The 12482-nt window shown below is 40.3% G+C and overlaps 1 protein-coding gene across 1 annotated transcript in view; it reads right to left on the bottom strand.

Annotated features, from left to right (window-relative positions):
• Window positions 1-12482, bottom strand: part of fbxw7 (F-box and WD repeat domain containing 7) — a 204298-nt gene that overhangs the window by 168103 nt on the left and 23713 nt on the right. Inside the window, exon 2 of the mRNA XM_034188291.1 lies at window positions 273-350. The gene's annotated coding sequence lies outside the window, so the exon portion shown is untranslated. The remainder of the gene's footprint in view (window positions 1-272; window positions 351-12482) is intronic.

Below are 12482 nucleotides of genomic sequence, written 5' to 3'. Positions count from 1 at the left end.
CATAAATGGTATTTACAACTATTCAATGCATATTTTGTTCCTTATTCCCAAAGACAATATGCTGTGAAATCAATGAGTGAAGCGTAATCAACTTAAATCATGGTACTGTAGATTACATGACAGCTTCACCAACTCAAAACAACCACAAATCTTCCAAGTTTTGTGTATAAATGGATACAAAAAACAGTACTACACAGAGTACAAGCTACATACTGTATGTACAGTAACTTCCCGACTTCTCCCACTTTCACACAGTTGGAGGGCTTACTTACAGTTCTGTCTGCCTGTCTCTCTGCTCAGGCCACAATTGTCTTGTCCACTCCAGGTCCTCTGCTAAGTGTTTATTCTTTCTGTGGACAAAGAACAAGAAAGGAATGTGGGAAAAAAGCAATGCCAGGGGTCATCAAAGAGTTCACAAGCTATGGGGGTAGTCTGGAATATGAGGGGGGGGCAGGAGGTCCAGAGTACTGAGATAAGAACACTGGGATCTCACCATTTATCCTCCAAAAGTCACACAGAAAAGCACTCATTTTTCAAGAGGTTTGCCAAAAAACAACTGGCAAACCACAGAGCACCTGCAGCAGAAATGAGTCAACACCACAGATGTGTCAGTTCTTCCTCCGTCTGGTCTGACAGGAAGTGAATGCAGGACAGCTGGTGGCAATCTAATAAACAACACGTATTGTTAAGACAAACCTTTACAACTTCAAGCCAGCAAACATCTGTCACTTCTGAGCCATTTCAAAGCATAAATGCCGCCCCATCTCAGAGCCAGTGATTCTTCCAACTAGTCCGTAGGTTCAAGTGTTTATTTGTACATTTTCACAGTGCACTGCACAAACTGACCAACTGAGATACGGCGATTTCTTTACTCTCTAGGGTACAATTTGCAGACCGGCAGGTCAAGAGACAGATGTAAGCTTTTGAGTATAAGAAATAGACCTTAACTCCTGTTGGGGTTAAGCAGCTGCACTGCCTGAAAAACATCATTTGACACACTTCAGATCCCAGCATGTCCAAGATGCAGACAGAATAGGATTACAGAGTCTAAACAGAAGTAGATATGGGCATTCAGTTCTGGGAAGTAAACTGATGTCCCGACAAACTGTCCAGCTGTTTGACATTTGATAACTGTGAGACACAAGTAAGACAGAAGGAATTATTCATTCATCATTTTAAGGAATTTATGTTCTATTTGCAGCAAGTATGTATAACTGAAATATAACAGGTAGTTTGTTCAGGATATAATACAGATGAACAAAGAAACACAAATATGGATTTTCCACATGTGGGGAGAGATTCCAGACAACCTAAGAAGACAATCAGAGTTGCGTTTTCTTGAAAGAAGAACAGTAACGTGGTGATCAGCGTTTCATAATTCCAATCATGGACTGGTTTCAGGAGGGCTACACGATCTGATGAAAAATTTATATTACAATTATTGTGGAAAATACTGACACTGCAATTTACGATTGTAGCATGGTAAATGTATGGTCTTGTAATGTTATAGTCACATCCATAACCCCCAACAATATAGTCGAAATTTACATATCAATGACTGCGGCGATAGTAGACCAAGCACCTCATTCCACACTTCCCCATTTCGGTGAGATTCCTCCATCAGATATCCGGGATTACACTGGGAGATTGGCACTTTAATGGAGTGAAGCACGTAATGCAGTTCATAAAGACGGTTTATTTACTTAAATCATACTGTTTAATGATTATATTATCACACAGGCTGACAATGGGATTGAGACTGTGATGCGATTCATTTTGAGCCCCTATCTTCAATGTAAAGTTGGCACAATCTGCCAAAAAATAATGCTTAATGCTAAAAAAATAATACTAAAATATGCTTCACAATGTTGAAGGAAAAAAAAAAAAATCAACTAAGAAACTTTAAAAAGGAACCTTATTAACACTAATTCCACTGCAATTGAACAGTGCAATATTGCACTTCCTCTTCGAAACCTTCCCATCAGAACATAAATGGACACTGAAAAGGTCAATACTGTCAGAAAAACCTGCTTCCGCATGCTCATGTACAAACTTAGAGATAGACAAAATAATCCAAGACAGCATTTTTACTTAATTCTGACAGAGAAAGCCCCCTTCACACCGGGCCAACATAGAGCTGCGTCATGCAACGGCATGACAACGCCATTCTGTGCAGCGTAGCGCCACAGTACACTGAGGGACGCAAAGGGTGATGTGAAATGGACGCAAACAATTAAACATGTTTAATTTTTTCACGGATTTTCATTGTAGAGCACTGGGTGCAGAAAGGAAGTAGTTTTCATGCAAGTTGAAGCAACATTACAGTACTTAAGTTGACTGTATGTCACACCCACACAATACCACGCTACCCGGTGCCAATTTATGATTCCTGCTGTGCTCCATTGTTGAGTGATTCTCATGAAATCAGACTTACTTGGTGGCATGAAGCATTTTGACAATCAAAGTAAATGCTATCACAATTATAAGGATACAGTTATAAACATATCATTACAGGCTATGCTGCACATGATTTAAAGTGACCATCATTAAAATATTTTTTGTTGTTTTTTCACATTTAATAGTATAATTCTCATTACCGCAACGAGTCCATTACTGAATTTAGGTTCTTCGAAATACTAATTTTAATACTTAATAAAAACAAACATGATAAACTTTCAGTGCATGTTATACTACAAATAGTTACAGTAAATAAACGTGATATTTAGTATTCATTTGCAACTAAAAGTGAAAATTTTAAGGAAAAGAACTTTGTCCACCACCAATTTTCTCATCTTCCGCAACAATTTTTAATCATCATTTAAGTCCACAAGGAACTTTTATAATCAAGAAATTCTGAATGGGGGGAACATAATTTACAGTGACACCCAAGATGGCCACCAGCTAAGCACCTCATTTTATTTCTCTCCAAATAAAATTTGAAAGTTGTCTCATTACTGATACGCAAAGTTTTTAACATTTAACATTTTAAATTTTTAAAAATTCTTGATTAATATTTACCTCATCATGGTCTAAATATAAACAGCTAGGTAAAGTTTAGCTAGGCCTCATAGTGCCTTGAAAGAGCGCAGGAAAGTTCAAGGTCATTCATACTCCGCAACAGCATTATCATACACCGCAACACTTGAGGACAGGTTGCGGTAGAGAGATTCACTGTTTTGGTAATGAGAAACAGATGTATACATGTATAAACTTGTGTATTTCTGATATAACATGATATTTGTCTAAAACGCTTAATAAAAAAGTAAAAGGGAACACTAGTGACCACTGCGGGAGAGTTTGTAACTGCTATATAAATAGTTTTTACAAACTCTCCAGCAGTGGTCACTAGTGTTCCCTTTTTATGTAGCACTGGCATTACATGTAACGTAGTATCAGGAATTGAATATATATTATTATATTATATTACATTACATCAGATGGCCCAACCTCTCATTATAGAAACAAGACTTCGTTCTATCTGGCCTACACTATGCCGTTCATGCATGGGTTTCAGTGGATAACATTGGATAAATTAAGAAGAGCATTGAATTGGTTCCTCTACAAATTAAAGCAGTTCCAAGAACCATGAAAATACATCGAGTAAGTCAAAGGTTGATAAGTTAAAGTTAAATATTACAATAAATAAATAAGTTTGATAAGTTAATAAGTTAATTTCACTTTTAGGACATTCTCACAAAAACATCTTTGCCGAGGCTACCATAGAGGTTGGACAGTGGCTCCGAGTTGAATATGATGCAGAGTTGTTCCCTGGTATAGTTACACAGGTGAATTTCCTTTCAAGATTTCTATATCAATGGAAAAATACATCTTAATTCTTGTCAAGACTTGCTTAGTCAGTTCAGTTCTAATATTGTGCTGCAAATGCTCAATCAAGCCACTCTTTTAAAAATGTTTTTGTTTTACTTATAAAAACAGGTCACTGATGGCCAGTATGAAGTTGACACAATGAGCTGTGCTGGGGAAAACTGGTTCTTTGTCCCAAGCATAAGATTTCCAGGAGAAAGGGCCTGGTACTACATTAAGGACATAATTCCGGAACCGCTTCCTGTCACCTCCTCTGCCCGCCATTTCTGTGTTTTGCCTGATATATGGACAAAGCACAAAAGGCGTACATAAATGAATTGGCCTATTATTCCATTAAATCTATAGTTCTAAATAAAAAATGGGTTAAGATTCATTACTGTTCTATTTTACGCTGAATGTGGTGTGTTTGTATGATTGTGATACACTGAAATTACTTGTGCTGATCTATGAATGTGTTGCACTGAGTCTCATTTCCGAAATAGTGAATTTCATTTCCGAAACACTGTTGTCATTACCGCAATATGTGTTTATTTGCAAATTATTTAATAATTATAAAATTGGTTTTAGTTTGTAATTCTGTTTATACGATTTATAGGATTACTTATTTAATCTCTTTAACAAAAAACATTATATTTGTCAGTTTTCAAAGAAATATCCTAAAAAACATGATATAAATCATTAGGTATCTTGCGGTAATGAGAAAAAATTATATTTCTAAATTTAAAAAAAATCTAACAAAGTAATCTTTCCTGAGGCATATATACATCTTGACATAAGTGTTTAATAACCCACTTTAAAAATAACCAAAAATAAAAGTATGTAACAATATATTTGATGTGATTTGATGTTGCGGTAATGATATTTTTCTCTGAACTCAATATCTAAAATACCTGTAATTTTATACAAAATTCCCAAAACAATGTCAAATAATAATGTTTTTAGTAAGTTCAGACATTAATCTTAGATGCTTAATTGGAAATTTGTCTTCAAATGTCTTTTGAAAATTTTGAAGTTGGAGTCCTTTTAAATCTGGATTTCGTAAGAATCACCCTGTAGCCGTTGAACTTTTTATACCATACACAATGCAGCAACTATTCCACTCAAAGAGCACATGTGGACAATTAAAAGAAAAAAAAAAGTGCTCATTACAGCCTGGCTGCAGCTCCTCGGCGCTTTCACCTCAAGTTCTCTCACGATTGTGTTAAATAAAGTCCATTAACTCCTTAACTCCTGCTCACAGACCGATGGCCAGCGAGAGGATATGTCCACATCCTCACAGAGGACATCACGTCCAATCACGGATGGATCGCACGCGACCGCAGCTCCACGGTCACAGAAGAATGATAGGAGAATGAGAAACCAGAAGAGAAATCAGAGCACACACCTGCAGTGCTGCACAGGAAAAATGAGAAACCAGAAGAGAAATCAGATAAATCAGTACTAAAGTCCATTAACTCCTGGAAATAATGTATTCTGACTTTTTCCAATGTATCAACTCCATCTGTGAGTCCAGGCAGTCTGTTGCCAAGCTGAGCCAAGCTTCTCCCCCACTGCAGCACGCAACTGACACAGACATTCCTGCGTATAAAGATACTATGTAGGCCTGGTGTGAAAGGAGCTTAACACAAAACTTTCTAACAAAAAGACTGAAGGTGTCCTTGAGGCTTTCATGTGAGTCAAGCACCGATGTTAATGACTACGGTGTTAGTCTGGTATGACTGTCTGGATGCTACAATTAAAATAAGCCCACACGGAGGAACGGCATTTCTAGCTTTGGCTGATTTGAAAAACTATTTAAAAATACAGAAGAAGCATTAGATTATTCAACTATACTAAGTTATCATTACAATTATCCATAAGAATTAAGTATTTTAAATTATTAAACACTGGGTACCTTGTTATGCTATCTTATGTTTCTAATTGAGACATATAACTCAGCCACATGGGGTGTGCAGCCAGTACATTCTGAGTGCCGGCCCCAAGCCCGGACAAATGAGGAGGGTTGCGTCATGAAGGGCATCCGGCGTAAAAAAGGGCCAACCCAACTATGCAGACTCAGAATCGAATTCCCATACCGGATCGGTCGTGGCTCGGGTTAACAACGTCCGCCACCGGTGCTATTGCCCAACAGGGTGCCGGTGGAAATTGGGCTACTGCTGGGCGAAGACGACGAAGAAGAGGAGGAAAACGTTGCCACAAACAGCGGGAGAAGAAGAAAACTAGAAGGGTGGAAATGAGAGTGGGGACTTTAAATGTTGGTAGTATGACTGGTAAAGGGAGAGAGCTGGCTGATATGATGGAGAGGAGAAAGGTAGACATATTGTGTGTGCAAGAGACCAAGTGGAAGGGAAGCAAGAGCAGGAGCATCGGCGGTGGGTACAAGTTGTTGTACCATGGTGAGGACAGGAAGAGAAATGGTGTTGGGGTCATTTTAAAGGAAGAGTATGTTAAAAGTGTGTTGGAGGTTAAGCGAGTGTCTGACAGGGTGATGAGTGTAAAGTTTGAAATTGAAGGGGTGATGATTTCTGGAGTGTGTTAGATAAGGTGGTGGAGAGTGTGCCCAAGCATGAAAGAGTGGTGATAGGAGCAGACTTCAATGGGCATGTGAAGGGAACAGAGGTAATGAGGACGTAATGGGTAGATATGGTATCAAGGATAGGAATGGGGAAGGACAGATGGTAGTTGATTTTGCAAAAAGGATGGAAATGGCTGTGGTGAATACCTACTTTAAGAAAAGGGAGGAGCACAGGGTAACATATAAGAGTGGAGGAAGGTGCACACAGGTGGACTACATTCTTTATAGGAGACGAAAGCTAAAAGAAATCACAGACTGTAAGGTGGTAGCAGGAGAGAGTGTCACTAGACAGCATAGGATGGTTGTTTGTAGGTTGACTTTAGAGGTAAAGAAGAAGAAGAGAGTGAGAGCTCAACAAAGGATCAGATGGTGGAAGCTGAACGAGGAAGACTGTTGTGTGAAATTTAGCAAGCAGGTTAGAGAAGCACTAGTTGGAGGGGAAGCAATTTTGGACAACTGGAAAAGTACTGCAGATGTGGTGAGGGAGACAGCTAGGGCAGTACTGGGTATGACATCTGGACAGTGGAAGGAAGAGAAGGAGACTTGGTGGTGGAATGAAGAGGTCCAGGAAAGCATAAGGAGAAAGAGGTTGGCGAAAAAGTTTTGGGATAGTCGGAGAGATGAAGAAAGTACACAGGAGTACAAGGAGATGCGGCGTAAGGCCAGAAGGGAAGTGGCAAAAGCAAAGGAAAAGGCATATTGCGAGCTGTACAAGAAGTTGAATAGTAAGGAAGCAGAAAAGGACTTGTATCGATTGTCCAGACAAAGGGACAGAGGTGGAAAGGATGTGCAGCAGGTTAGGGTGGTAAAAGATGCACATGGTAATGTGCTGACAAGTGAGGAGTGTGTGCTGAGAAGGTGGAGGGAATATTTTGAAGAGTTGATGAATAAAGAAAATGAGCGAGAGAAAAGGCTGGATGATGTGGTGAGAGTAAATCAGGAAGTAAGAGAGATTAGCAAGGAAGAAGTGAGGGCTGCTATGAAGAGGATGAAGAGTGGAAAGGCAGTTGGTCCAGATGACATTCCAATGGAGGCATGGAAATGTCTAGGAGAGATGGCAGTAGAGTTTCTAACCAGATTGTTTAATAAAATCTTGGAAAGTGAGAGGATGCCTGAGGAGTGGAGACGAAGTGTGCTGGTTCCTATTTTCAAGAACAAGGGTGATGTGCAGAGCTGCAGTAACTACAGAGGCATAAAGCTGATCAGCCACAGCATGAAGTTATGGGAAAGAGTAGTAGAAGCTAGGCTTAGAAAACAGGTGAAGATCTGTGGGCAGCAATATGGCTTCATGCCGAGAAAGAGCACTACAGATGCAATGTTTGCTCTGAGAATACTGTTGGAAAAGTACAGAGAAGGACAGAAAGATTTACATTGTGTGTTTGTGGACTTAGAAAAAGCATATGATAGGGTGCCAAGAGAAGAGCTGTGGTATTGTATGAGGACGTCTGGAGTGGCAGAGAAGTATGTTAGGGTAGTGCAGGACATGTACAAGAATAGTGTGACAGCGGTGAGATGTGCAGTCGGAATGACAGACTCATTCAAGGTGGAGGTGGGATTACACCAAGGATCAGCTCTGAGTCCTTTCTTGTTTGCAGTGGTGATGGACAGGTTGACAGATGAGATCAGACAGGAGTCCCCATGGACTATGATGTTTGCAGATGACATTGTGATCTGTAGTGAGAGTAGAGAGCAAGTTGAGTCTAGTCTGGAGAAGTGGAGATATGCTTTGGAGAGAAGGGGAATGAAAGTCAGTAGAAGCAAGACTGAGTACATGTGTGTGAATGAGAGGGAGCCCAGTGGAATAGTGTAGTTACAAGGAGTAGAAGTGGTGAAAGTAGATGAGTTTAAATATTTGGGGTCAACTGTTCAAAGTAATGGAGAGTGTGGTAGAGAGGTGAAGAAGAGAGTGCAGGCAGGGTGGAGTGGGTGGAGAAAGGTGGCAGGAGTGATTTGTGACTGAAGAATATCAGCAAGAGTGAAGGGGAAAATTTACAAAACAGTAGTGAGACCAGCTATGTTGTATGGTTTAGAGACAGTGGCACTAACAAAAAGACAGGAGGCAGAGCTGGAGGTGGCAGAGCTGAAGATGTTGAGATTCTCTTTGGGAGTGACAAGAATGGACAAGATTAGGAATGAACATATCAGAGGGACAGCTCAGGTGGGACGGTTTGGAGACAAAGTCAGAAAGGCGAGATTGAGATGGTTTGGACATGTGCAGAGGAGGGACCCAGGGTATATAGGGAGATGGATGCTGAGGATGGAGCCACCAGGCAGGAGGAGAAGAGGGAGACCAAAGAGGAGGTTCATGGATGTGCTGAGAGAGGACATGCAGGTGGTTGGTGTGACAGAGGAAGATACAGAGGACAGGGTGAGATGGAAACGATTGATCTGCTGTGGCGACCTCTAACGGGAACAGCCGAAAGACAAAGAAGAAGAAGAAGAAAATAATTTTATTTGAACACATTCTGATTATGTCCAACATATGTAAAAAATATTTAAGTCATGTTTCCTTTTTCTTTCAGTGCAGGACACAGAAGAGTACTAAAGGCTATGGTTGCATTCTTTTGGCATACACATCTAAAAGAGTAACACCTACATGAATTGAAAGTCACTCATCTCCCAAACGGAGCTGAATCACAACTCTAAGGTTGAGGCTGCTGTTGGTCTGAAACGCACAATGGCACTTTTGCAAACTGCTTCAGCAAATCAATTATGACTCCTCATCATCATGATTGTTTATTTTCACATCACTTGTCTCCTTTTCATCCAAAGTGGATGAAAAGGAGACAAGTGGGACCAAAACAAATTTAATAACCTTCAATCTTCACAACATTATGCAGGATGAAGCCATGTATGAAAGACTGCAAAGCATAAAGGAAAGCGTTTGAACCTTAACCACAAACTACACCAATATCCCCTTTTATTAAATTATAAGAATCTAGCTCTACTATAGTCATCTGAAGCAGCGGCAAAGTACCAAAAATTACCAAGAGAATCAACAACACTATAAATCACTACTGGAATGCAGTTTCATTCACCCCACCTTCTCTTAAGCACTTCATCCTCTGTGTTAACCATAGACTGTATATACAGTACATCCAGAAAGCACTTCACTTTTTCCACATTTTGTTAAACAAAAATGGAGTAACACCCCCCCCGAAAATTCTACTCACAACACCCCATAATGACAACATGAAAGAAGTGGGTTTTTTTTTTTTGCTAATTTATTAAAAATAAACTAAGAAATCACGTGTACATAAGTATTCACACCCTTTGCTCAGTACTTCGTTGGTGCACCTTTGGCAGCAATTACAGCCGCAAGTCTTCAGAATATGATGCCGCAAGCTTGGTGCACCAAGCTATCTTTGGGCAGTTTTACCCATTCCTCTTTGCAGCACCTCTCAAGCTCTATCAGGTTGGATGGGGAGCATCGGTGGACAGTCATTTTCAGATCTCTCCCGAGATGTTCAATCAGATTCAGGTCTGGGCTCTGGCCACTCAAGGAGGACATTCACAGAGTTGTCCTGAAGCCACTCCTTTGATATCTTGGCTGTGTGCTTCGGGCCATTGCCCAGCTGAAAGATGAACTGTCGCCCCGATCTGAGGTCAAGAGCGCTCTGGAGCAGGTTTTCATCCAGGATGTCTGATTGGTGGTTTGCTGCAGAGACGATTGTCCTTCTGGAAGGTTCTCCTCTCTCCACAGATGAATGCTGGAGCGCTGACAGAGTGACCATCAGGTTCTTGGTCACTTCCCTGATTAAGGTAATTTTCCCCCGATCGCTCTGTTTGGATGGGTGGCCAGCTCTAGGAAGAGTCATGGTGGATCCGAACTTCTTCCATTTACGGATGATGGCGGCAACTGTGTTCATTGGGACCTTCAAAGCAGCAGAAATGTTTCTGTACCCTTCCCCAGATTTCTGCCTCGAGACAATCCCATCTACAGAAAATTCCTTTGACTTCATGCTTTGTTTGTGTGCCGACATGCTAAGTCAATTGTGGGACCTTATGTGTAGACAGTTGTGTGCCTTTCCAAATCATGTCCAATCAACTGAATTTACCCCAAGTGGACTCCAATTAAGCTGTTGAAACATCAGTGGAAACAGAAGACACCTAACCTCAATTTTGAGCTTCATGGTAAAGGCTGTGAATATTTATACAGTAAGTATAGTGCCACTGGGCTTTTTAAGATTTAAGTCATAAAATAATTTTCTTTTGCACCACCATAATTTTATTTAACGTTACAAGGGGTGGCAGTCATTTGAAATACCTCATTTTAAAAGAAGAAAAAAATGTACGCACATACGTCTCACTAGATAACACAGTTGGCAGTGAGCACTCACCAATAAGATCATGTAACCCAATTTACAACCAGATTTCCTTATAAATTACAGGAGGCTGCAGAGACTAAATGATTTCTGTTCTTAGACTTGTATAGGAACCATCTATGTGCTTGTAGTGTAGAGTGCAAGCATTAACTCAAATTGTTCAACAAACGCTTGCACTAACAATCTATGAATTACAGCCATTTGTACACATAGCACCTACATTTTCAAAGCCAATGAGTAAGTGGACAATCATTGTAGTTAAGTTATGGAAGATCCATTCATGTTCACTGTTCTCAGCAGGATTCTTTTTCAGCATGATGGGGAGAAAAAAAAAATCACTTTAAAAAGCCGGGGGTAATGGGATGTTTAGGACCCAATCTCGTCATGTCATCTGCGCCCCAATTATTGTTATCATGAAAAAATGTAGCAGGGTAACAATAACTAAAGATCTCACACCATGGAAGACAAAACAAGCAAAATATTAAATTAATCATTTTTCCAAATTTCTGTACAGTGGGCATTCAGTTTGGATTTTGTGTGTCTGTGTGTGTGTGTCCCCCGCTACCATGTGCTTGACAACGCCTACATGAAAATGCCTCACGTGGAAGGTTTTAATACATAAGCAGGTACATTAAGTTCATTGTGGACCCACCAGTTTTGTCCTTTTTTCCATAAATTGGATAATCTAGAGTTTGACTCATAGAATCATAGTGCAACATTTGTCTGTTGTACCACCATTCACAGCTTCATGGTGGAGCAAAACAGGGGAGGAATATTTATACAAGAACACAGAACAAATACAGGATTAAGACTCCAATGTGTCTTCTGCCAAACTGTATCTGGAATTTCACAACTTAAATAAAAAATGAATCCATACCACCACACACTGTAATGTGTGTAGGCCATTATTATGTGGTTCTTTTGCAACATGCTTTTGTGTTATGCTGATGAATCTGTAACATGGCAGCATCACATCGTATCAGGCCGTGTACAGTGGTGTTCCTGGGTAAGCTGCTCAATGGGCCAAAGGCCCACTCATTACTGAATGAAAAAGCCTTTTTCTGCATTGTATGGGCTCACAGGGACAGACAGAATAGTGATACACCAGCACAGGCCATTGAAAAACATTGTGTTAGGTCAACTGGACTTGTTTAGTTCCTTGCAGATAATTCTGGATAAAGACCAAAAAGTCTTCAAAGAACTAAAGAGTAAGTCCAGTCAACCTGACTCAATCAACTTAATAGCTTGACCTGGATGACTGAGTGAGACTCTCCATAGACATTCATATGTAGTTTCATTGTGCACAATGTGTCACATTGTTATGGGTTATGGGTTCCCCCAATATGGTGCTCTATGCTCCGGCCAAAATCAGTCCACTACAGCTTGCTCCGTTCCACTCACATGCCCTGGTTCTGATCTATGCATCAACAGGATGCACAGCAGATTTATCCATGTGTCTTTTGAGGAAATCAATGTTAGAAAGCCACACTCCGCAGCTCCAGGAACATCACTAATGTGATGTATGGTTGGCTGGATGAACAGCAGAGACAGACATGACTTTAGATCACCCTCTGTCAAAGAGTAGCCCTCAGACCACTGGTAGTCCATGAATGATGTGCACACGTGCTAATAATTAGTGATCTCTGATGTATTTTATTCCTCTCACTCTGAGCGTTAGCATTTCCGGAAAACGTCTCACTCTGCAAATCTCTGAATTTTTCAGTGTGCGACGTCCTTATTAGCAAAACAGAAACTTC

Source organism: Thalassophryne amazonica, chromosome 15 (genome assembly GCF_902500255.1).
Source record: "Thalassophryne amazonica chromosome 15, fThaAma1.1, whole genome shotgun sequence".
Taxonomy (NCBI): Eukaryota; Metazoa; Chordata; class Actinopteri; order Batrachoidiformes; family Batrachoididae; genus Thalassophryne; species Thalassophryne amazonica.
This window is presented reverse-complemented; position numbering and strand designations above follow the sequence as displayed.